The following is a 23,595-nucleotide window of genomic DNA, read 5'->3' on the forward strand; positions in this document are numbered from 1 at the left end:
ATGCGTCCCCCCCAGCTGAAGGCGGGGAGAGTCACCCATCTCCTTGGGGACTCTCTTCGTCGAGGCGGAAGAAGCGGGACAGGCCATCTGCGTTGGCGTGGTCTTGGCCCGGTCGGTGCTCCACGGTGAAGTCCATTCCCTGCAGGGAGATGGACCAGCGCAGTAGTTTGGGGTTTTCCCCCCGCATCTGCATCAGCCACTGCAGGGGTCTATGGTCGGTTTGTACCCGGAAGTGGGTACCGAAGAGATAGGGCCGGAGCTTTTTGAGGGCCCACACCACTGCGAAGGCCTCCCTCTCGATGGTGCTCCAGCGCTGTTCTCGGCCCAGGAGACGTCGGCTGATGAAGGCCACCGGCTGGTCATGACCCTCGGGGTTCACTTGGGAAAGAACCGCTCCGATGCCGTGGTCGGAGGCGTCTGTCTGTACTACGAATTCCCGACTGTAATCGGGGGCCTGGAGCACAGGGGCGGTGCACAGGGCGGCCTTCAGCTTTTCGAAGGCCGCTTGACAATCGGGGGTCCAGTTAATCCGCTTTGGTTGGTTCTTGGACGTGAGACCCGTGAGGGGCCCCACAATGCTGCCGTAGTCCCTCACGAACCGCCGGTAGTAGCCGGTGAGCCCCAAGAAGGCTCGGACTTCGGTCTGAGTGACGGGGGGCTGCCAGGACTGGATGGCAGCAATCTTAAGTTGCAGTGGGGCCACCAGCCCGCTCCCCACCTGGTGCCCCAGGTAGGTCACGGACCCTTGACCAATTTGGCATTTGCCGGCCTTAATCGTGAGGCCGGCCCGCTGGAGGGCCTGTAGGACCTCCTGGAGGTGGAGGAGGTGGTCGGACCAGTGGCGGCTGTATACAGCGATATCGTCCAGGTAGGCAGCGCTGAACTCTTCGAGCCCCGCCAAGACCTGGTTCACAAGACGTTGAAATGTAGCGGGGGCGTTCTTCATGCCAAAGGGCATGACCTTGAAGTGGTAGTGGCCATCGGGGGTAGAGAAGGCGGATCGTTCTTGAGCTCGGGGTGTGAGACCGATCTGCCAGTAGCCCGCTGTTAGGTCGAAGATACTGAGGTAGCGGGCGGCCCCCAGTCGGTCGATCAATTCATCCGCTCTGGGGATAGGATGAGCGTCGGTTCGGGTGACAGCGTTCAAGCCCCGGTAGTCGACGCAGAATCTCAGTTCAGGTGTGGTGCCGGGGGCAGCGGCTTTGGGGACCAATACAACTGGACTGGCCCAGGGACTGTCCGAGGGCTCGATGACCCCGATCGTGAGCATTTTGGCCACTTCCTCTTGTATGCAGGCCCATACCCGATCTGGTACGCGGTAGGCCCGGTGCCGGACAGGGGGACTGTCCCCGGTGTCTACGTCATGCAAGCACCAAGGGGTGACCCCGGGAGTGAGGGAGAACAGTGAAGCGAACCGCAGCAGGAGGTCCCGGCAGCCCTGGCGTTGCTCTGGGGTGAGGGCATCGGAGAGCCGGACCCCGTCCACGGAACCGTCTTTCTCCTGAGTCTTCAGGAGATCAGGGAGAGGCTCGGAGTCTTCTTCCGCCCCACTGTCTGTAGCCATCAGGAGGCTGAGTTCTGAGCGTACAAAGTGTGGTTTGAGTCTGTTGGTGTGGAGGACCCGAAGGGGGTTCCGGGTGGTCCCCATGTCGATGAGGTAAGTGACGGGGCTTTTGCGCTCGACCACCTTGAAGGGCCCCGTCCACTTATCTTGCAAGGCACATGGTTCGGTGGGGGACATCACCCACACTTGTTGTCCCGGTTCGAACTCGACGGAGGAGGCATTGTGATCATACCATCTCTTCATGTCTCCCTGGCTGGCCTCGAGGTTCGCCTTGGCCATCTCCCTGAAGCGCCGGGTCTGATTACGTAGGGCCAGGAGGTACTTGAAGACGTCTGGAGGGGTCTTTAGGGGGGCCATCTCCCAACCTTCTTTGACTAGGCTGAGGGGCCCTCGCACAGGGTGCCCGTACAGGAGTTCGAAGGGGCTAAAACCGAGGGACTTCTGGGGAACTTCCCGGTAGGCGAAGAGGAGGCACGGGAGTAGTACATCCCACTGGCGACGGAGGGGCTCTTCCAATCCCCCAATCATCCCCTTGAGAGTGCGGTTGAATCGCTCCACTAGTCCGTTCCCTTGGGGGTGATAGGGGGTCGTGAATCGGTAGGTGACCCCGCACTGTTGCCAGAGGGACTTCATGTATTTGGAGATGAAGTTCGTGCCTCGGTCGCTGACGACTTCTCGGGGGAAGCCCACCCGGGAGAAGATCCCCATTAGGGCCCGGCCAACCACCGGAGCTGTTACTGTTCGTAGAGGCACCGCCTCGGGGTAGCGGGTGGCGTGATCCACCAGTACTAGGATGAACCTATGTCCTTGTGCCGTGCGGGGGTCCAGGGGCCCCACAATGTCTATTCCTACCCTCTCGAACGGGGTGGTGACCACCGGGAAGGGTTGTAGAGGGGCCTTCAGCTTACGGCCACTCTTCCCGCTGGCCTGGCACGTGGGGCAGGACCGGCAGTGGTTCAGGACGTCGTTCCGCATCTTCGGCCAGAAAAAGTGGGTCACTAGGCGACTGTAAGTTTTGTCTTGGCCCAGGTGTCCAGCCAGGGGGACATCGTGGGCCAGATTGAGCAGGAAGTTTCTGAAGCGGAGAGGTACCACCAGTACTCGAACGGCCCCTAGCTCTGCGATCCTCTGTTCGCTGTATAGCAGGTCGTTCTCCCAGTAGACCCAGTGAGTTCCGGTGGAGTCCCCTGCGCTCTGGGCGCTGGCTTGTTGGCGGAGTCCCTCGAGGGAGGGGCAGGTCTTTTGCTCCTGGCGGAACTGTTCTTGGGTGGGCCCCCCTTCTTGACGCCACTGAGCCAGGCCGGGGACGTCCTGGAGGTGCGCGTCCCCTTCGGTCGTTGGCTCCGGGGGGTTGGCCTCATCGTTGTCTTCTACTGGGGCGACCGGGGGCGGAGGTGCTGGCCATTCCGGTTCTTCTGGTCGGGGAACGGCACGGGCTGCCCTGGACCGGGTGGTTACGCAGGCCCAGTCCGGGAGGCCCAGCATCCCCAGGTGCTCTCTTCTCTCGACGGTGGCCCATTGGGAACTCTCAAGGTCATTCCCCAGGAGGCAGTCCACGGGGGCATCATCCCGGACCGTCACTTTCAACAGGCCGGAGACCCCTCCCCATTCGAAGGGGACGCAGGCCATTTGACACAGACTTTCGGAATTGTCAGCTGAGCGGACGGGGCAGAGAATGTTCGGCAGGATCTGCTCGGGTTTCACCAGGTGACAGCGGACGGCCGTCACACTGGCGCCTGTGTCACGTAAGGCCTCGGCCCGATGCCCATTAATGGTCACCCACTGACCGTATTTCCTGGTGTTGGCGGGTAGGGGAGCCCGCGGGACTATGTCTTTTCCCCCTAGGCACGCTAGACCCATGGCGGCCGGTTCCCACTCTTGCTGGGCCGGCTCATACTCTTCCTGTTCCTCTGACAGTCGTTCTTCCCCCAGGGCGGCGGCAGCTACCTGGCGGGGCTTGGGCGTCTGGTTCTGCGGGCAGCTCGGGTCATTGGCGTAATGGCCGACTCGCTGGCATCGGTGGCACGTGACATTGGCTCGGAACCCTGGACGCATCGGGGGGTTTCCCTGGCCGGCCGGGGGCGGGGTGCTGGCCACGGGTGTTGCCGGGAGGGTGTCTCTCCCTCGCCCCTGGCCTCCTCCTCCTCCCCGAGGACGGTGCTGGCCTTGGTTGCTTCGGTTCTGCTCGTGCGGTCCTCTCCGGCCCACTCGGGTGCTCTCCCATCGGTCAGCTTCAGCGGCGAGCTGCCGGGGGTCGGTCAATTTACTGTCGAGGAGGTGCTGCCTGAGCTCGACGAAGCAGTTGTTCGACAGGTGTTCCCATACCATGAGGTTAAAGAGTTGTTCGTAGGTCGTTACATGGCTCCCCTTGATCCACCCCTCGAAGGCTCTGCTGAAATAGTTTACGTACTCCACCCAAGTTGTACCCGGGATCCGGGTGCAATCTCTGAACCTCTGGCGGTACATCTCGGGTGTGAGGCCGTAGCGGGTGAGGAGGGCAGCCTTCATGTGGTCGTAGGACGACATTTGGTGATCTGGGAGCTGCAACAGGGCATCGCGACCTTTGTTGACGAACCTCCCCCATAGTCCAGCTCCCCAATCACTCCGGTCGATCCGGTGGGAGGTCATGGCGATCTCGTAGGCTTTGAACCACTGCTGTATGTCGTCTTCTCGGACATACTCTCGGACAACATCCTTGGGGATGTGGACTTTTTTCTCGGTTGCCCCTGGGGTGTGCGGTCGCTCAGGCACCCCCGTCTCTTTATTCTGTTTCCGAAGTTCTATTTCCGCCAGTTTGCGTTCGTGTTCGAGTGTTATTCTTTTTTCCTCAAGCTCTCTCTGTCTCTGTTTTTCTTCTCGCTCCTCTCGGAGCCGCAGATGCTCTAGATTTAGTTTCTGCTCGGCTAACTTTAGTTCACCGTCCATCTTGAGTCGTGCCATTTCCAACTCGTGTAATCTGGTCCTTTCTCTTTCCTGGATCTCCTCCTGCGAGAGGCCCGTTCCCCTCTCCTCGGGAGCCGTGGCGTTCCCCTCTGGTGCGACACTGTTTTGGTCGGAGGATCCGGTGATCCCAGTTTCTGCCCACGACTCAAGGGCGCGCTTCAAATCCTCTTTGGTACTCAGGCCGGTGGTAGCAATGCCTAGTTCCATGCAGAATTGTTTAAGTTCGCGGTGGTTATACTCTTCCAACTTATCCATTTGGAACTTTTCAGTGGAACCGCTATCTTTAGCTGACATCGTGTTTTTGTCGTGGGGTGAGCTACTCTCTGTACGATTACGCGTTGATTCGGATCGCGCCGCTGGCCACCAATGTTAGACGGACCGGGAGGGTCGGCCGAGGACAAGAGGAGAGGTCTCCGGGGAGAGCCGTCTCCAGCGATCGTACAGACAAATAACTTCCCCCCCACAGACAGATACCACACAAGGAGATGAGTTAGCGTTCTTTATAAGCACTTCTTAAGGTACGATGAAACGGTACAAGGAGGTCTGGACTCAGGGGTCCCCTCGATTCAAGTCTCTCAAGATGGGAAAAGGGGGTAGCGGGACAGTCTGGTTACCAGTCTGGTAGTTGGGATGGTGTGGTGGGTAGCTCACAATCCTCGAGCTTAGGTGGTCTAGCTGGTACGGGCCGCGGCAGCGCCAGCAGGTCCCAGTGAAGATGGTCGATACACGGGCCGCGGCAGCGCCAGCAGGTCCCAGAGAAGATGGTCGATGTACGGTCCGCGGCAGCGCCAGCAGGTCCCGGTGAAGATGGTCGTTACAACGGGCCGCGGCAGCGCCAGCAGGTCCCGACGAGGATGGATGTTGCAGAAGGCCGCGGCAGCGCCAGCAGGCAGGACGATAGATCACAAGATAGGGCTACGGCAGCGCCAGTAGTCCGTCAAGGCTGAGTTCTCTCGGTATCTCTCGACTCCAGGATACAACTGCCTTCTTGCTCCGCAGCTGCTCCAGTTATAGGGCAGGTGCCCTTTGATGTCCGGACCCTCGCACTTGGGGGTCGGAGGGTCCGGGATGAAGGTGTCCAGACACCCAGCGGGGGGGTGGAGCCGGTGCCTGGGGGAGCTGGAGGCGATCGTCACCTGGCGGGGGAGAGTCCTTGGCACTTCATCCTCCCATTGACCTGCCAAGTGATCCGCTCACCTCCTGGGTGGATGGTGGTGCCGGGATGTCGGGGCCGGCCAGGCCCAGGGTTAGGGTCGGGGGGAGGCCACGCGGCCTCGTGGCACAGGGCCCAAGATGGCGGCTTGACCCGGCCGAGGGAGCCGGTGGTGGCTTGGGCCCGTGCTACAGGGAGATCCGAGGGCAGGAGTTCCGTCGGGAGACGGGGTGCGGGTGATTCTCGTGGGCCGCGCCTGGGGGGCCGGGGCTTTGGCCCTGTCATGCGGGGAGGGCGCAAGCCCTTCGTGTGGCCTGTCCAACAGTTTCCTAAAAATACTTGGTATTCATTTGTGTTGAAATAAACAACAGGTGAATGTCCGGATTAACTTCGGTAATTTTCCCACACTTTATCTACTTTTTTGCACAATTCTTCGACACTTTTTCTATATGAAAGTTGCAGATAGGGAATAGTGAGTTTTGTATGACAGCGAGACATATCTGCGATAAGGTTGACCAACAATTGAAACTCATCGGGGATCAGCACATACACTCACACCTTTCTGTTTTCTATAACTTTTTTGAATCTAGCTCTGTAACACTGATGGAGCTGAAAGCCTGAGAATGGGATAGGTTCCTATAGATCGGGTAATAAGAACAGTCCCTCTTTTTCTTTGTCCTGTTCAGTATCCCTTCACGATTATGGTTGATGGTGATGGCTAAATTGCCCTACAGTAATTTACCCCTAAATTTGATAAATGGGGAGAGCAATCTAAGCAAAAAAGAGCAAATGCTGTTGTTTCTCCTTTCTTTTCCAGCACCATGGGGGAAAACGGAGGACAACGAATAATTTACTCAGTATATCACTCAGTCGAATGTATGGCTAGTATTTGAGTTTATTTTTTAAAGCAGAGTGACAGCTTATCTCTGGTCCTGACAAATGCCCGTAAACTTTAGATAGCCATTAAGAGGCTGAAACATGTTGACCCATTGCGATAGGGTAGTTGGTACCCCCTGTCCTTGCAAATTAAATTTTTTATCAGATGGGTGCATCAGAATAAAATTACATTTTGCCCACCTGGAGATAGTTTTAGAACACTGGAAAAAAAATCCTTTTTTTTTTGCACTCTGCCCCTCACTCATCAACAACACCTCTCCTTCTCCCAGTTCAATCGGGAGTTGTAGCCCACATAATGTACCTCGCGCTCCTTGTGTGAGGAGGGAGCCCCAGGAGGAAGCATGCCACCTTTGGGTGAGTGAGGGTTCTCATCTTTACCAGCTAAATACTCCTTCTGTATACTACCGAATGTACATAGTGTGTTAGATTGTCCTTGTGGGAGAAGTATGTTTTTGGTAGGCTAAAATGCTCCTTTTTAGACTGTATGTGTGGTATGAGGTGTGTGAGCCACACCAGTAAATATTCAACCAGGGGCGTAACACAGGCCCCCGCAGCCCCCGCGGTGCGGGGGGGCCCCCAAGCTCCAGGGGGCCCCTTCGGGAGAACATTTTGTAGTTCGCAGTTACCTATTAAGTGAGAAAATCATCCCGCAGTAGACCTGCACTGAATGAATCGGGAGGCGGGAGTGTGCCTTGGTTATAAACTCCGCCACTGGCGCCACCCGGCACTATTTTTAGGTCTCGCCTGAGACAGCGCTTTAGCGCTGCTCAGGCGAGACTTATAGTAAGCGAGTTTTGGAAGTGCAAACAGTGGCTTTTCAGGCCTCCAAATACAGTGCATGTGCCCCAGGCGCGCGCACCATTTGGCAGCCTGAAAAGCACTGCCTGATCACTTGCTTTGATGTCCTCAGTGAGCCATGCGGACACTGAGGACATCAAAGTGCACACCATTTGCCACCCCCTTGTTTTTTCCTTTGATCCCTATCTTTCCCTTCCTCAATCTCACCCTCTCCCTGCCTTTTACAACTGCGGCCCGCCCCCACTCCCCCCTCCCACTCCCTCCTCGTTTAATGTCATTGTCATCGTATTTTGGAGTGAATTCACAGTTTGAGTCCGCTCGCACTACGGTGGTTCAGCACATTAGATAGAGGCGAGCAGTTCTGGGCTGCCGGTAAATTGCGTTTGGCTCTAACTAACCAAAACCTTTAAAGTAAACATGTTGTTCCTGACTAGATTTCACATGCTTTACTTAATCTTGCATTACCTATGTGTTTGTTTTTTCAAGGATTTTGTTACTTATTTTTCACGCACCTATCACTCTTGTCTCCCCTCCCTTATAACCTATTTCCAGGTTCTCCAGCGCCACAACGTCATATAAATGGCAATAGCACTATGCAAATATAATCACTCCTCTGCAAATGAACAGACTAAAAGTAAAAAAACATTAGATTTCAATGCTAAAAACTCTAACTTTCACAAATGTGAGACTGCTGCACGCTGCACACTGCTGCACGCCGCACACTGCTGCACGCCGCACACTGCTGCATGCCACACACTGCTGCACGCCACACACTGCTGCATGCCGCACACTGCTGCACGCCGCTGCACGCCACACACTGCTGCACGCCACACACTGCTGCACGCCACACACTGCTGCACGCCTCACACTGCTGCACGCCGCACACTGCTGCATGCCGCTGCACGCCGCACACTGCTGCACGCCGCACACTGCTGCACGCCACACACTGCTGCATGCAACACACTGCTGCACGCCACACACTGCTGCATGCCGCTGCACGCCGCACACTGCTGCACGCCGCACACTGCTGCACGCCACACACTGCTGCACACCACACACTGCTGCACGCCACACACTGCTGAACGGCGCACACTGCTGCACGCCAAACACTGCTGCACGCCACACACTGCTGCACGCCACACACTGCTGCACGCCACACACTGCTGCACGCCTCACACTGCTGCACGCCGCACACTGCTGCACGCCGCACACTGCTGCATGCCGCTGCACGCCGCACACTGCTGCACGCCGCACACTGCTGCACGCCGCACACTGTTGCACGCCACACACTGCTGCACGCCACACACTGCTGCACGCCTCACACTAATGCACGCCGCACACTGCTGCACGCCGCACACTGCTGCATGCCGCTGCACGCCGCACACTGCTGCACGCCACACACTGCTGCACGCCACACACTGCTGCATGCCACACACTGCTGCACGCCACACACTGCTGCATGCCGCTGCACGCCACACACTGCTGCACGCCGCACACTGCTGCACGCCACACACTGCTGCACGCCACACACTGCTGAATGGCGCACACTGCTGCACGCCACACACTGCTGCATGCCGCACACTGCTGCACGCCGCTGCACGCCACACACTGCTGCACGCCACACACTACTGCACGCCACACACTGCTGCACGCCTCACACTGCCGCACACTGCTGCACACTGCTGCACGCCGCACACTGCTGCACGCCACACACTGCTGCACGCCACACACTGTTGCACGCCGCACACTGCTGCACGCCACACACTGCTGCACGCCACACACTGCTGCATGCTGCACGCCGCTGCACGCCACACACTGCTGCACGCCACACACTGCTGCACGCCGCACACTGCTGCACGCCGCACACTGCTGCATGCCGCTGCACGCCGCACACTGCTGCACGCCACACACTGCTGCACGCCACACACTGCTGCATGCCGCTGCACGCCGCACACTGCTGCACGCCGCACACTGCTGCACGCCACACACTGCTGCACACCACACACTGCTGCACGCCACACACTGCTGAACGGCGCACAATGCTACATGAAACACTGCTGCACGCCACACACTGCTGCACTCCGCACACTGCTGCACGCTGCACACTGCTGCACACCGCACACTACCGCACGCTGCACAATGCTGCGCACACTGCTGCATTACACACTGCTGCACGCCGCACACTGCTGCATGCCGCACACTGCTACACGAAACACTGCTGCATGCCACACACTGCTGCACGCCGCACACTGCTGCACGCCGCACACTGCTGCACGCCACACACTGCTGCACGCCACACACTGCTGCATGCCGCACACTGCTGCATGCCGCACACTGCTGCACGCCACACACTGCTGCATGCCTCACACTGCTACACAAAACACTGCTGCATGCCACACACTGCTGCACGCCGCACACTGCTGCACGCCACACACTGCTGCATGCCGCTGCACGCCGCACACTGCTGCACACCGCACACTGCTGCACACCGCACACTGCTGCACACCGCACACGCCGCACAATGCTGCACGCCGCACAATGCTGCACGCCGCACAATGCTGCACGCCGCACAATGCTGCACGCCACACAATGCCGCACACTGCTGCACGCCACTCACTGCTGCATGCTGCACGACACTGCTGCACGCAGCACACTGCTGCATGCCGTACACTGCTGCATGCCGCACACCGCTGCAAGCCGCTGCACGCCACACGCTGCTGCACGCCACACGCTGCTGCACGCCACACGCTGCTGCACGCCACACGCTGCTGCACACCGCACACTGCTGCACGCTGCACACTGCTGCACTCCACACACTGCTTTTATGCGAGTTTATGCTACTGACATTGTAAATGACAATGCCTTTTATTTGTTTTAAAACCAAAGCATAAATAAAAGGCATTGTAATTTTACAATGCCAATAGCTCAAACTCTTATAAATGCGAGACCTATTGCATTGCAAATGCTTGTTAGTTTTGTGCTGGTATCATTATAGCCAATTAATGCGTGGAGGCAAATCCAACTTTCGCTTTCTTATTCCGCCGTAGATTGGGAGCGCGTGCGAGGCTCCGGTTCACCTAACAGGTAATTGTCAATGCACTCTGTGTGCACTTGAGCCTCTAGAGGCTCGTTGGCATACGTGAATGACACCCCATGATTTGCTATCCTCCCTGCTTCAATGCTGCTTGGCCCGCCGGAAAATAACATTCGGGTGGTCTTCTAATCTCTGAAAACTACCGCCAGCCAGAGCGAGACACTGTTACGAGCTGACTCTGTGTGACTCGCCGTGTGCTCTTGTGCTCTGAGACAGGCAGCGTTATCTGCACCCGACTGTGGAACTGCAGCACTCGGGTCGGGTGAGTCATGCATTTCTGTTTAGTGTTGACATCTTTCCGAGAGAAAATTACCGGCCATTAGTTGTATTTTCAAGTCTGCAAAGACCTGTATCCTGGACATGACATACTAACTGGAAACAAATTCGTATTTATTCATTTGTAACTGCAATTTCTGCATTCGTTTACTTTAAGTATTAGTCCCTATAACACATTTAAACGTGTTTTCTATTTATATACTCTTTCTATTTCTGCATGTGAAAGTACACCTACATTTTAGTGCAAATACAGGTGCTAACTTATTTTTTCCATCTGGATTTTTTTTTACCATGAAGAAACACTTCTCCAAAACACTATCGCTATTTCTTGGGGGTTGTTCCATTCAATTTACAACCATGGAAAAGGATTTACCCAGCCCCATAACAGGAGTAAATCTCCGAACATCATTAACACAACAGGAATGTGTCAGACAAGGGTTTGGTAAAATCCACAAACGTGTAAGTTTGTTTGTGATCAAAAAGTTACATAACAGGAGTTAATATGTGACATGATAAATGTATACGGCCTATCGGCCATTGTGTTTTTAAATGCAATAAAATGTGTTATGAAAAAATAGTTACATAACATTATTGCCCTTGAAAACCCATTTGATCTCTGCAGCAGGTACTTAACCATATTAGGAAGCGATGAAGTGCAATGACATGGGTGGGAGGGGGGGCGATGTGAGATGTTTTATGATGATTGCTTTATTTTGATATTTTCTTAGTATACAATTGCATCAGTATTTTAACCTTCCATTTCAGGGGTTTTGCTGCAGTTGAACAATATTTTAGGACTTCTCATTGATCAAAAAAGTGTAATTTCTAATATTTATCTCTTACCAACCACTTTATTGCTTGATTTTGCTCGCAGGAAAATGTTACACTAAGTGACACACATTTGGCAGTTGAGTGTCACTCATGCACTGAAACCATGGAAATGTCACACAGTCTGAAAACTTGGCAGCAATGTGTATGAAGCTTTCTCACACCCCTCTACTTCCCTCGAAACCCCTGAAACTGGGGCCATGCTGCAGCAAAAACAGTCACCAGGCAGCACCCCCATGTATGGAGCCTTCTCCCACCTCCTCCTTTCCCCAAACCCCTGAACCTGGGGACTGACTGCAGCGACACACAATCTCCAGGCAGCACCCCCATGTATGGAGCCTTCTCCCACCTCCTCCTTTTTCCAAACCCCTGAACCTGGGGACTGACTGCAGCGACACACAATCTCCAGGCAGCACCCCCATGTATGGAGCCTTCTCCCACCTCCTCCTTTTTCCAAACCCCTGAACCTGGGGACTGACTGCAGCGACACACAATCTCCAGGCAGCACCCCCATGTATGTAGCCTTCTCACACCTCTTCCTTCCTTCAAAACCCCTGAATCTGGAGCCTGGCTGCAGCGATGAATACCCTCCATGCAGCACCCCTATGTAAGGGCACTTACATAGGGGTGCTGCTATTTCTGGTGCTATATAGCCGTTTTAAGCTCTTCTTAGAGTTTCTCATTGCTTCAATGGGTGTAATTTCTGATATTTATATGTTTCTCTCGTCTTCCTTGTTGGATTTTGCTCGCGACAAAGTGTCACTCATAGTCGCTGAATGTCACTCATAATTACACTGAAGTTATGAAAATGTCACACGTAAGCAATCCGAAACCTTGGCAGCTATGATTTAAACCTTAGTTCGCAGAGTCGTAGTTATCGATAGTGCAGCAGGTGCACTGGTGCCGGAGCCCAAGATTGTAACGGGCAGTTGCACCCCAGTACTGTTTGTCTTTTATTACCCAATAGGGGTTTGAAGGCAGACATCCCTTGCTCGCATTGTGGCCCGTTGTGCCCTGGGCGCACAACAGTTTGTAGCCATTGAGCTTGTGCGGGTGACGCAGTGATGACGTGTTTGCTTGAAGCAAAACTGGCGCGTGGCACTTGCTCTGTGTACAAACCCCACCTGCTTCCACACACAAACTGCCACAACAAAACATTACATTAGAAAGCCAGCACCCCCTTCAACGCATTAGCAACACACGCTGTCCTTTTTACATTAATGCAGGGAAGTGCGTCTTTTTTGTAAGTTTGAGTTTTATCGGCTGCCTGCCTCCTGTTGCACTGTGCTTCATCTCCCCTCTAGCGTCCGAAGGGCACCACTAGGAGCCTGACGACGGCCGAATGTCTCTCCTGTGCAGAGAGCCGGCATTCCGTAGCTCGAGAGGCCCCTCTGTGGACCCCCTCACTCCTCTTATCCAGTTCTCTATGTGCCAAGGTCCCAGGATGCACTCTTGGAACGGAGGTGAAGGCGGTGGAGGCAACCTCAAGCGAAGAGGGTGCTGAGCTGAGAGTGGGGCGGAGGTGAGCATATGAAGAAGGGGTGTCTAGATGAAACTTCATTGTGGTTTGCTATCATGGTATACAGTATGTCTGGGGCATGATGCAGCCTCATTATAAACAAGAGGCCATGTGCCCGCGGGTTCGAACGCGTTGCCTTGTGAACAAACATGCTTTCATGCAAAATGTGTAACAGACGGACTCTGAAATGTGCTGCTGACTTTAACCTCTTCTCTGCCCAGGTTAATGAATATTGAGCGTGGCCAGCTTTCAGTGAGCATGTTACTAAGGGCCGAAAAACAAGCCAGCATGAGCTATCGATTGAAAAAACAAATACTATTTAAAGCAGCAGTGTTATGCTTCCACATTCAACAAAATGTTGGGTTTTGGCTTACTATGTATTTTCTGGCCGATGTAGATTTCCAGGGCTGCAAGATAATTAAAGTCATACTATTGACATAGATGGATGTACAAATATATATGCAGTGCTTTAAATGGAAAAAAAGAAGTGCAGGTAGTCACCATATTAAGATGTGATTAGGGGGTGGGGCTTGGGCGGAGGGGACTATGGGTCGGGGCTACGGGGAGTGCTAAGGGACCCAGACAGGGGCACACATTTGATTTGATCGAGATTTAATTGGTGTGCAAAAGTAGTAACCCATATGCCTAAGCACATAAAATACAAAACTGGGATCAGCATGTTGTGTTTTGCAGCAAGCACATAAACCCTCTGTGCTAACTTATGATGAGTCAAAACTGTTATCAGATAAAGCACAGATCTTTTTGGCAAGTACTTTTGTTGGCGTTTGAAAAATGGAACATGTGCAGGTAACCTAATTATTGAAATTGGGGTCGAGCTTAAAATGTCCCAATGGCGCCAACACCACACCTGGCCCCCCAGCGAGGCCTCTGAACCTTTGCACACTCCCACACCCACCTTTGCCTGAATGGGATGGCCTGGCAGAGAGGTCACCAGAAACAAATTGCTTCTGCACTGGACTAGCCCCTTAGGGCTGACGTGGGAACGGCCCAAAGGGTAGAGCCAAACCTGGCCTTTCAGCAAGGCCTCTGAATAGCACCTGCACTCCCCGCCTACCACGGGATGAATGTGAAGCGCCTGCCTGGGAGGGAGCATGGGAAAAACACAACCTGTAGGCTGCCGAACGACCCTAGGGCCACAACATCTGGCCTGGCATCCCTGTGTGGCTTCTCAGCCTCCTCACTCTCTTCTCCCCAGCCTGCCATCGCCTCAGTGCAAGGAGTGCTTGGCAGAGGAGTACTGCAAAGACACTGCTTTAGTGTTTAGCTGTTCCACCTACCGAGCCCCTTGTCCCGCAGGGGCCGAGTTGTGAATGGCCTAATGACCAGAGGAACACCTGCCCCGCCCCGACCACATCTATTAAGGCACAGTGTGACGGAATGGCAGGAAGGAATGTAGAATAGCACTGCTTGTGGGGTCTGGGCTAAGGTGAAGATGGCCCAAAACTACAGCCACAAACCTGGCCTCTCACTCGTCTCGGCTCCCCACCTCTAAGCACAGCCTTTTGTGCTGCGACCCGCCTACACATTCCATAGTGTCTAGGGCAATGCGATCAGTGCGACTGCACCGGACGTTGACTTGGGATGGGGGCGTCATTTAAAAAAAAAAAAAAATTATCATTTTAAAAGCACCTTTTGCCGTGTTCCTGGCCTCCAGCAATTTTCAGACATCAATTAAAACGTCAATATAACTCTAGTGATTTATCATCTTCCTGAAAAGAGACGGGAGGTTTGACTAGTGGAACTTTTGACTCATTCTAAGGTAGTGCAGAGGGTTAAGATGCCTGCTGCTAAGAACGTGTACCATAAAGGTAACGAAGTGCATATAATGTAAATAGGTCAGTGGGTTACTGCTTCTGTAAGAGAGCTCCTTTTGTTACTTGTCGTTTCTAAGGCAAAATGCTAATATAGAACATCCTAGAGCTACATGCAAACTACAAGTTATATGTTAGAGCTATAGGTTTTTTGCCAAGTCTTTCAACATCCTAATCTTGCGAAAAGGGTTCATTTGGGTAGCAAACAATTCTTATCATCAAAGAGAACCCCTAACAATGATGTTACGTTTTTAATTCTGAATTTGTGCTTTTCGAGAATAAGGACTCCAACTATACTGCCTACCAGTATCGATGTTATGTCACTCCTACACTACACCTTGTAGTCCTATCTGATGTAACATTTCCTATACACTGATTTACACACATATGATTGTCTCTGCAATGTGTGTGTGGTGTAATGAGCTCTGACACCTTACACTTGTATGAGTGGTGCTATAAAACTACATGGCACTGTTAAAGGGTGCTAGTGAGGGAATCCATGGCAGAGGTGGTCATGGGGGGTGGGGGGGGGCAACAGACATTGTTGTACAGGGCGCCACCAGTGCTAAAGCCGGCCCTGCATAGTGGCCTAGTCAGGTGGCCATCCCTGGCTGCTGCCCACATTACTAACCTTGATTCCCATCGGCTGTGCTACAATTTCACTATCAGTTTAACAAAAATGGGGTGACCCTGTGTCCCTCAGAACCTGGGTATAAATTAGGAAATAAAGAGTGGTTCTGTCGGGTTTATGTCAATTACTTTTCAGCGCACTTAATGTCACATGCATATTCTGATTTTAACTTTCACATCAGTATCTCAAAAGCCTGATTAAGCGTAGTCCACGGCCGAACTTTGCGTGCAGATACATATCTTCTATATTAAGGCATATCTGGGTTCCAAATTCGGCATTCTACTTGGAGTAAACAGAACCGCTATCACCCTAAGAGGAGAAGAGGGAGGCAATCAATTGGAGTCAGTGCTTTAAATGTAAAATGAGAAGTGCCGGTACTCACTAATTAGACTGGGTGGGCCGTTAGGGGCGTGGCTATGAGCCAGGAATTTAACAATAGCCACATAAGTAAACTTTAATGCAAATGTTCTGATTGTCATGTAAAGCACTTGAACGCCCATGGGCCAAATTCGCACAATATCAAACTGCCTCCTTCCGTAGGAGACATGGCAAGCATCAGCTCCAATGTCATAGGTGCAGGGCCTCATTTTTGGCAGTTTGATATTGCACGAATTTGGACCATGGACATTTAAGCACTTTACATGACAATCAGAACATTTGCATTAAAGCTTACTTTTTATTAAGCACCACTGGTTAAGGGAGTTGTCCTGAATCACAGGATGATGAGCCGACGTCGGGATTCACACCTGGTTCTCCAGTTCCACTGTCGGCAGCTCTGGCCATATCCTCATTCTCGTTGCGATGCCAATTAGAACCTAACACTGCAGGAGCACCTCAGCACAGGAATACACTACCCGTTGCCTGCCAGAGCGGCACATAAACACGCTCCATCTGAAAGGGTTATTTTCAGTAGTTTTTGCATTGCACGTACCCGTACTTCAGAGCATGAGCCCTGCTGCTTCTGGGAGTACCTGTACATTCCTTGCCCAAAAACAAGTTCCGGTACTCAGGGGGAGAAAACTGAGAAGTGCCGGTACTCAGTACTGGTGAATATTAGGGTCCATTTAAAGCACTGGACCCTAATGCTGATTTTTTTCTCATAGGTGAGCACATATCATGTGGGGGTGCCATGACACAGGTCTGTCTCATAGTATGCTGTCTTGTTGGAGCAGGAGGGAAGGCTACAGCCTTCGTAGGTTTTATGCAGCACAAGGGCGGTGGTGGCAGCATCAGTAGTAGTGAACAAGTCCTTTTTACCCGGTCACTGGAGTGAGGCCTACAGCTCACTCACTTTTTAAAAAGTTCAGCTGCTGTGTGCGTGACTCACCCTTGGCCTACTTCAGGTAGATGTGCAGTGCTGTGCAGGAGCAGTGACTCTGCACTAGATGTGTGTGTGCCTGGGAAGGGTACAGTACAGGGATTTTTATATGCTGCTGCCTGCTGTTCTTATTATTGTTTTAACAGTGACTTTGAAAGATCTGCACCTTCATGCACAAACCAAAGGGGCATTGGTTGACTAAACTGGTTTGATTTTTGTATGCTGCTGCCTGCTGTGTGTTTAAAATGTAATTGTGAAATATTTGCGCCTTCATTCACAAACCAAAGGGCCATAGTCTGATTAAACTGGTTAGATTTGATTTTTGTATGCTGTTGTGCATGTTATTGTTTGACCAGTCACTTGTTTTTATCACGCACTTTGAAAGCGTTTTCACCTTGATGCAAGAAGAAAAGGGGATTGCTTTACAAAACACGCTTGAGTTTTGTATATTGATGGATTGCTGGTTCTTTTATTATGCACTTTAAAAGTATTTGCACTTTTTCCTTTGCTTCACCAGCTACAGTTAGTATAGATCCTGCCATTAGGTACTATGGTTTGTTTTTATCCTACATGATGCGATATTGATTGTGTTGTTCGCACTTGTCTATAATATGTGCACCTGAAATTGTGTAATTAGCTTTGTTTACAATACAGAAATTATAAATACAGACACACATGTGCATCAAAGTTCTGAAGTATCCAAGCAGTTTTCATCCTCAGGCTGGTGTGCCTGCCTGTTTATGCCCTGCTTACTAATAAAGCCCTGATGGTAGATATTGAAATTGCTCAGTTCATTTTAAATACTATAGAGTGGTTAATATCGTACAAACTCCCTGACAGTCGCAAGTGTGTGGCATGCAGATAATTCACACCAGTTTATTTCTCTTTTAGCTGGCAGGATACTGGGTTATATCTTGTGTACTGGTCATGTATATTGTCAGTCGTGTCTGTTAAATTGAAGATTTGGGTTTGTCTCCAAACAATACAACCGTTCCTTGGCATTGCTCTGATTCCTGTCTCAGTTAAATAATCTGCTCTTGACAATGTTACAAATGGTGTGGCTTATATGGTAAGAGTGTTTCTTACTTTCTTATTCGAATTTTGAGTACGCGAACATAGAGGCATTTCATTAAATGTTGGAGGCCTCAATTAAAAATATACCAGGTTTTTGGGCGGTGGGGCAAAGTGGTGGGCGGTGGGTCAGGGGGCCCCCTCCATGTACTTTGCAGGGGGGCCCCCTCAGGTTTCGTTACGCCACTGTATTCAACTAGTTACTGATGCCGAAGCACCAGAAAATAGAAATGCACCGCGGGAAGCTTTCATCTGCTCTCTTTATTCTTTGCAGGTACAAGGCCCAACTCCGTTCAATTTATTTCAATTCAAAACTTTATTCGGTCTATAGACATAAAACCATAAAAGTATGCAATAATACATTGTAATCACAGAATCCATACAATAGTGCATTATATCACAAAATAGATTAAGGAAAAGCAGTCACACAATAGAAATCCATTCCACATGGGGACTTCCCCCAGCAATTACAATTTGGCAGCAACCATTGAACGGCATAGGCTTCAAGCGGGATCTGAAGGGTGTCGCTAATCTCGTAACTTCTGGCCCTTCCCCAGTTTCCGGTCGGTGAGACAATGAAGTCATATTATTAAGTAAGACATTAAGGAATAGCTGCTTGCTCTAATTACTCATATGTCAGGGCCTCAAGGTGCGCTAATTGTTTCCCTCTTCCTATTGCCTTTGAAATAAAAGTTGTAACAGACAGGCAGATATCAATTATTTCCAGGGCACAAAGATAATTAAAAGCATCCCGATAAAAAACATATTTACCACTATTAAAAAGAGGGGCTAAAGAACATTTCATGAAGTCTTTATAGAAGCTGCAAATAAAATAAAGTGCATTGTGCAATTAGGAAGGTTTTTAGTCCATGCCCCATTTTTTATGAAGACAAACTGTAGATGAAGTGTCTTTACCCGCAGTCTGGTGAGATAAAATCTTTGCTGCCTGTGTTTGTAGATTTCTTACTCTCATTTAGTTCTCTCTTCGTTTCTCTTTGTCCCTTCAATATAGCCCTGACCCTTTTTTGGAGTCTATAAGAATTTTGGCTGTGTCATTTACTCCTATATCCAGGTCCAGTTTTCTTAGACAAACATCCAGATAGGACAGCCATTTAATTTTCTTCCAGGCATCGCGCTTGAGACAATCTAAAAGTATCTCCTTTGTAAACCGTGTCCTTGTTTTACTCCATATATTGTGCCACAGGATGGAAGGCCTGATATGTTAGTCATCTTCTGAAAAGGGCACAGACAGTTCCTTATGTGACATGTATGATGAGTTAGATTTTGGTATTGCCAGTAAACGTGCCAGAAACAGATTTTCTAACGTCTGCAATTTCGCACAATTTGTATAACCCCATAAGGGAGCTCCATAGCCAGCACTTGGTAAACTTTTACTTTTGTACAACAACAGCATTTCTCTAATCCGTTTTTGTCCTATTTTACTGGAGGATCTAAAAATCGATTCTACCACCCTTAAATTCACACCCCTCAATGACACTGCCATCTTCAGCATTCTCTCAACCCTGAAACCTTCAAATCACTTCAATGACCCCCTCCCCCCCAATTTGTTTAAAGAAATGATAAGATCACTAGTCCCAATATGGTCCAAGATCATCAATGCTTCTCTTCTTCAAGGTGAGATCCCAGACTGCCTGAAGGCTGGACTAGTCCTCCCTATTCTAAAAAAAAACCACAGCAGACCCTGAAGACCTGAATAACTACCGACCAATCACAAACATCCCTACCCTGGCAAAACTCCTTGAGAAATGTGTACATGAACAACTGTGCAAACACATTGAGCAATTCCAACTTCTTGGCCAATTCCAATCGGGCTTCCATGTCGGCCAAAGCACTGAAACGGCCATCACTCATATAGTGGATGACGCCCTCACTCTGCTTGACCAGAATGAATCTTGCCTACTAATGCTACTCAGTCTCTCATCTGCATTTGAAACGGTCAAACATGACAATCTACTTAAACTTTTGGAATGTAGGATGGGGCTCTCAGGCACTGTACTAAAATGGTTTCTCAACAACAGAACTCAGAGAGTCAATTTCAATCAAACTCTAGTCTATCCAAACCCAGTCCTTGCACACTGGGTCTTCAACCTTTTCATTGAACAACTGACTGTAATCCTCAAAGCTTCAAACATCCAATATCATATGTAGGCAGATAACACCCAACTGTACATGAAAATCTCTTCTGAAGATATCGAGTCACTCGACGGAACCCTGCACAAAACACTAAATTGGCTAACCTCTAACCACCTCAAACTAAACGCCCTTAAAACTGAATTCCTCCTCATCTCACTCTCTAGGCAAACTCCCATTGTTGAGAAATATCTAACACAACTCTCAGCTCTCAACTGCACCCCACAAATCATTGATTCCATGAAATCAGTAGGAATTGTGCTCGATAAGAGACTAACCATGCAGGATCACAGCAGAGCATCCACCAAAGGAGCGAACTATCAACTGAGCATCCTAAGAAAACTCAAACCCTACCTTCCCCAAGATGACTTCAAATCTGCAGTGCAAGCACTAGTCATCTCAAGAATAGAATACGGCAGTGCTACTCTATGCGGGCTTCCGAAACTCAGTTTAGCCTCAAAACCAACCACATCTCTCTGGACCTGAAATCGCTCAATTGGCTTCCGTTTGAATCAAGGATCCAGTTAAAATTTGCATGTATGACTCATAGAGCACTACACTTCAACACTCCCCTTTACCTGGAAAATAAGGTTGAACTATCGGGAGGCTCCCGGCCCTCTAGGAGCACCAGCACACTGCTGCTCAAGCCGAAGAAATAAAAAAAAAAGGAAACCTACAATCGTACATTCTCTGGTATTGCTACAAGAATCTGGAACTCCCTACCTGTGGAAACAAGACTGATTCCTTCAACATTTGCCTTCAAAAGGGAAGTGAAATCCCTTCTGATGAACACTGGTTTGAACTAGAAGTTTTTTCTCCTTTTCTCTCCTATCTTGTCTAGCCGATTAATCTGCTACCTAGCATTTGCTATGGCCTCAAGTGTCGCCCACTAATGTCAGTATGTTGCTGATGTATATTTTGCTACTTTGTCTCCCACAGCTATCTAACTATGTCTTCCACAACTCGTATGTAAGGTGCTCTGATATCCGCTTGGGTCATGTTCGCGCTATACAAAACTTTAAAAATAAAATAAAGTACATTAAAAATGTCATTTTTGATATATCTAATTGACTTTCCCAGGAGCCCGATGCAGTAAATTGGATACCCAAATATGTAAAGGTTTACATCTCCCCTAACCTTTCCCCTTTGATGTGATGTATCCTCTTCTTTGCTCTACCTTTTCCTGTTACCATGGTGAAAGTTTTCTTCAAATTAACTTTCATATTTTTATCATCCATACATTTTACAAATGTATCTATCAACAGCTGCAGCCCATTTGCAGTTCTTGAAAGGAGGACGGCACCATCTGCAGATCATAAGATAGGAACATGGCGAGTGCCAACCGCGGGGACACCAGCTTTAGATTCTTGTAGGCACGCATCCACCCCATTTACATAAAGTGAGGAGAGCAGGAACTCAACCCTGTCTAATACCTTGGGTAATCTTAAAACTATCCGTGCACTCCCCATTTGAGCTGTATCGTACCTTTACTGTAAGGTGGGAATACCATTGGAATAAGTAGTTAAAGATTCCTGGTGGGGATCCGAAGTCCACAAGTGTTTCCCAGAGTTTATTATGGTTTACCAAATCGAACGCACTGCTCAGATAAGTAAAACATAGGTGGATTTGTCCTGTCCTGGCTACCGTTTATTTATTAATTATCAGATGTAAATTTACACATTGTTCTTTTGTGCCAATATCTGGTCTGAATACATATTGTGTGTCAGAAAGTATATGTTTTGCCTCCGCTTATTCTTTTAGCCTGCCCAGAAGAATTCTGCCCATTAATTTGGCACTGGAGTCAAGGAGAAATATTGGGCGGTAACATTTTGGATCGCCTCAATTTCCTTTTTTAATGATAGGGATTATTGTGCTTTTTGTCAACGAGGTTGGGAGGAAACCTTTAACTGTAGAATTGCGTACTTGGGTCAGCATCGGCGCCCATAAAGTGACATGTGCTTTAAAAATATATTTTGGGATCCCATCGGGGCCAGAAGCTTTTCCACTGGATGCTTTGTTTAGAGCTTTAATTACTTCTTCTAAGGCTATTTTGGGAATATTCGCTGGTTCAATTTGATAAAAATATGTAAGAGTCAAGTTAAAAGTACTCCCCTCTGGATTACAAATTGTGGTAAAATGTTCTATTCAGTCCCCCTGCTGTATAAATGTCTCTATCTTTGGGTCTTCTTTCTCTTTTTAGGAATGGCTGATTTATTTTTCTCCAGAAAAGAGTATTACCATTTAGATCAGCCGCCTGGAGCAGATCTTCCCATATTTTCTCTTTCAGCTTACTTTTCCTTTTGTCGTGTGCATTTTTGTACATAATTCTCAATCTGCTAATTTGTTCTCTGTCTCCTGGTGAATCTCGTAAGGCTTGCCTTAATTTTCTATTTATTACTGAGCACTCTGTGTCAAACCAACCCCTATTTCTATTGTTTTTCCCTCTGGTTCGGCACTTGAGTTTCTCTGCAATTCGAGCCATAATTTTACTGAAAGCTTCCATGATAAGCCTCGGGGTGGGCATAAAATCTGTACTAGAGTAGAAATCATTTAAAGAATCTGTTATGATTGGATCACTGACATAATATCGATTACCAAAATATCGACTACATAAAATATCGTGGGCAAATTATCGACTACAATATTATCGACTCACTATACTTATTAAAGAAAATACTAAAATATCGAGTACACAATATCGTCTTTATCAAATATCGTATATCATTATATCGAACTAATAAATATTGTTAACAAAAATATCGTCTAACCTTAAATTACTATGTAAATGACAAAATTATCGAAACCCAAAATATAGACAACCAAAATATAGAATATTTCACAATATCGACTGTCTAAAAAACTATAAAGAAAATATACTTTTAGCACAAGAAATACATTAGCATTTTAATACATAATAAAACACTTAAATAACATTAAACATTTTTGTTCAAACACATACATTTAAAAATAAACATTCCATAAGCAATATGAATACATTTCACAACATAAAAATTTTATAATTATTATACATTCAGTAAACCACATTTAAACATTTCTTTAAAACATTTAATACTACAAATAAACCATCACTTACTACTAATAAGTTGCTAATTAGTGTTTCCCTTACATGGAAACAAACAGCCAAAAAAGAAAAAAAACATTAAGGTGGACCAATGAAATGCTCACATTTCAAATTAAACCAATGAAATGAAGCAACTAATTAATTTCACACTATAAAAACACTACATTTCAACATCTCTTTCACACTACAAACTGAAAAGAACAAATAAGATGAAACTCTACTCAACTGTTTCCTGAAAGAAGATTTACAGTCCTAAAGAAAATTTTACAACTACAGAAAGTAAGTCAAACTCTATTTAAAATGCAACAAATCTAGAATGCTACAGCTGAAACTATTTCTATAAAGTAATTTACTATACTTTATTTAATTACATTCATATCTCCTCTACAGATACCTTCTAAACAGACAGAAATATTTTGGAAATCCCTACAACTCTAA

This window comes from Triturus cristatus, chromosome 7, assembly GCF_964204655.1.
Source record: "Triturus cristatus chromosome 7, aTriCri1.1, whole genome shotgun sequence".
NCBI classification, from domain to species: Eukaryota; Metazoa; Chordata; class Amphibia; order Caudata; family Salamandridae; genus Triturus; species Triturus cristatus.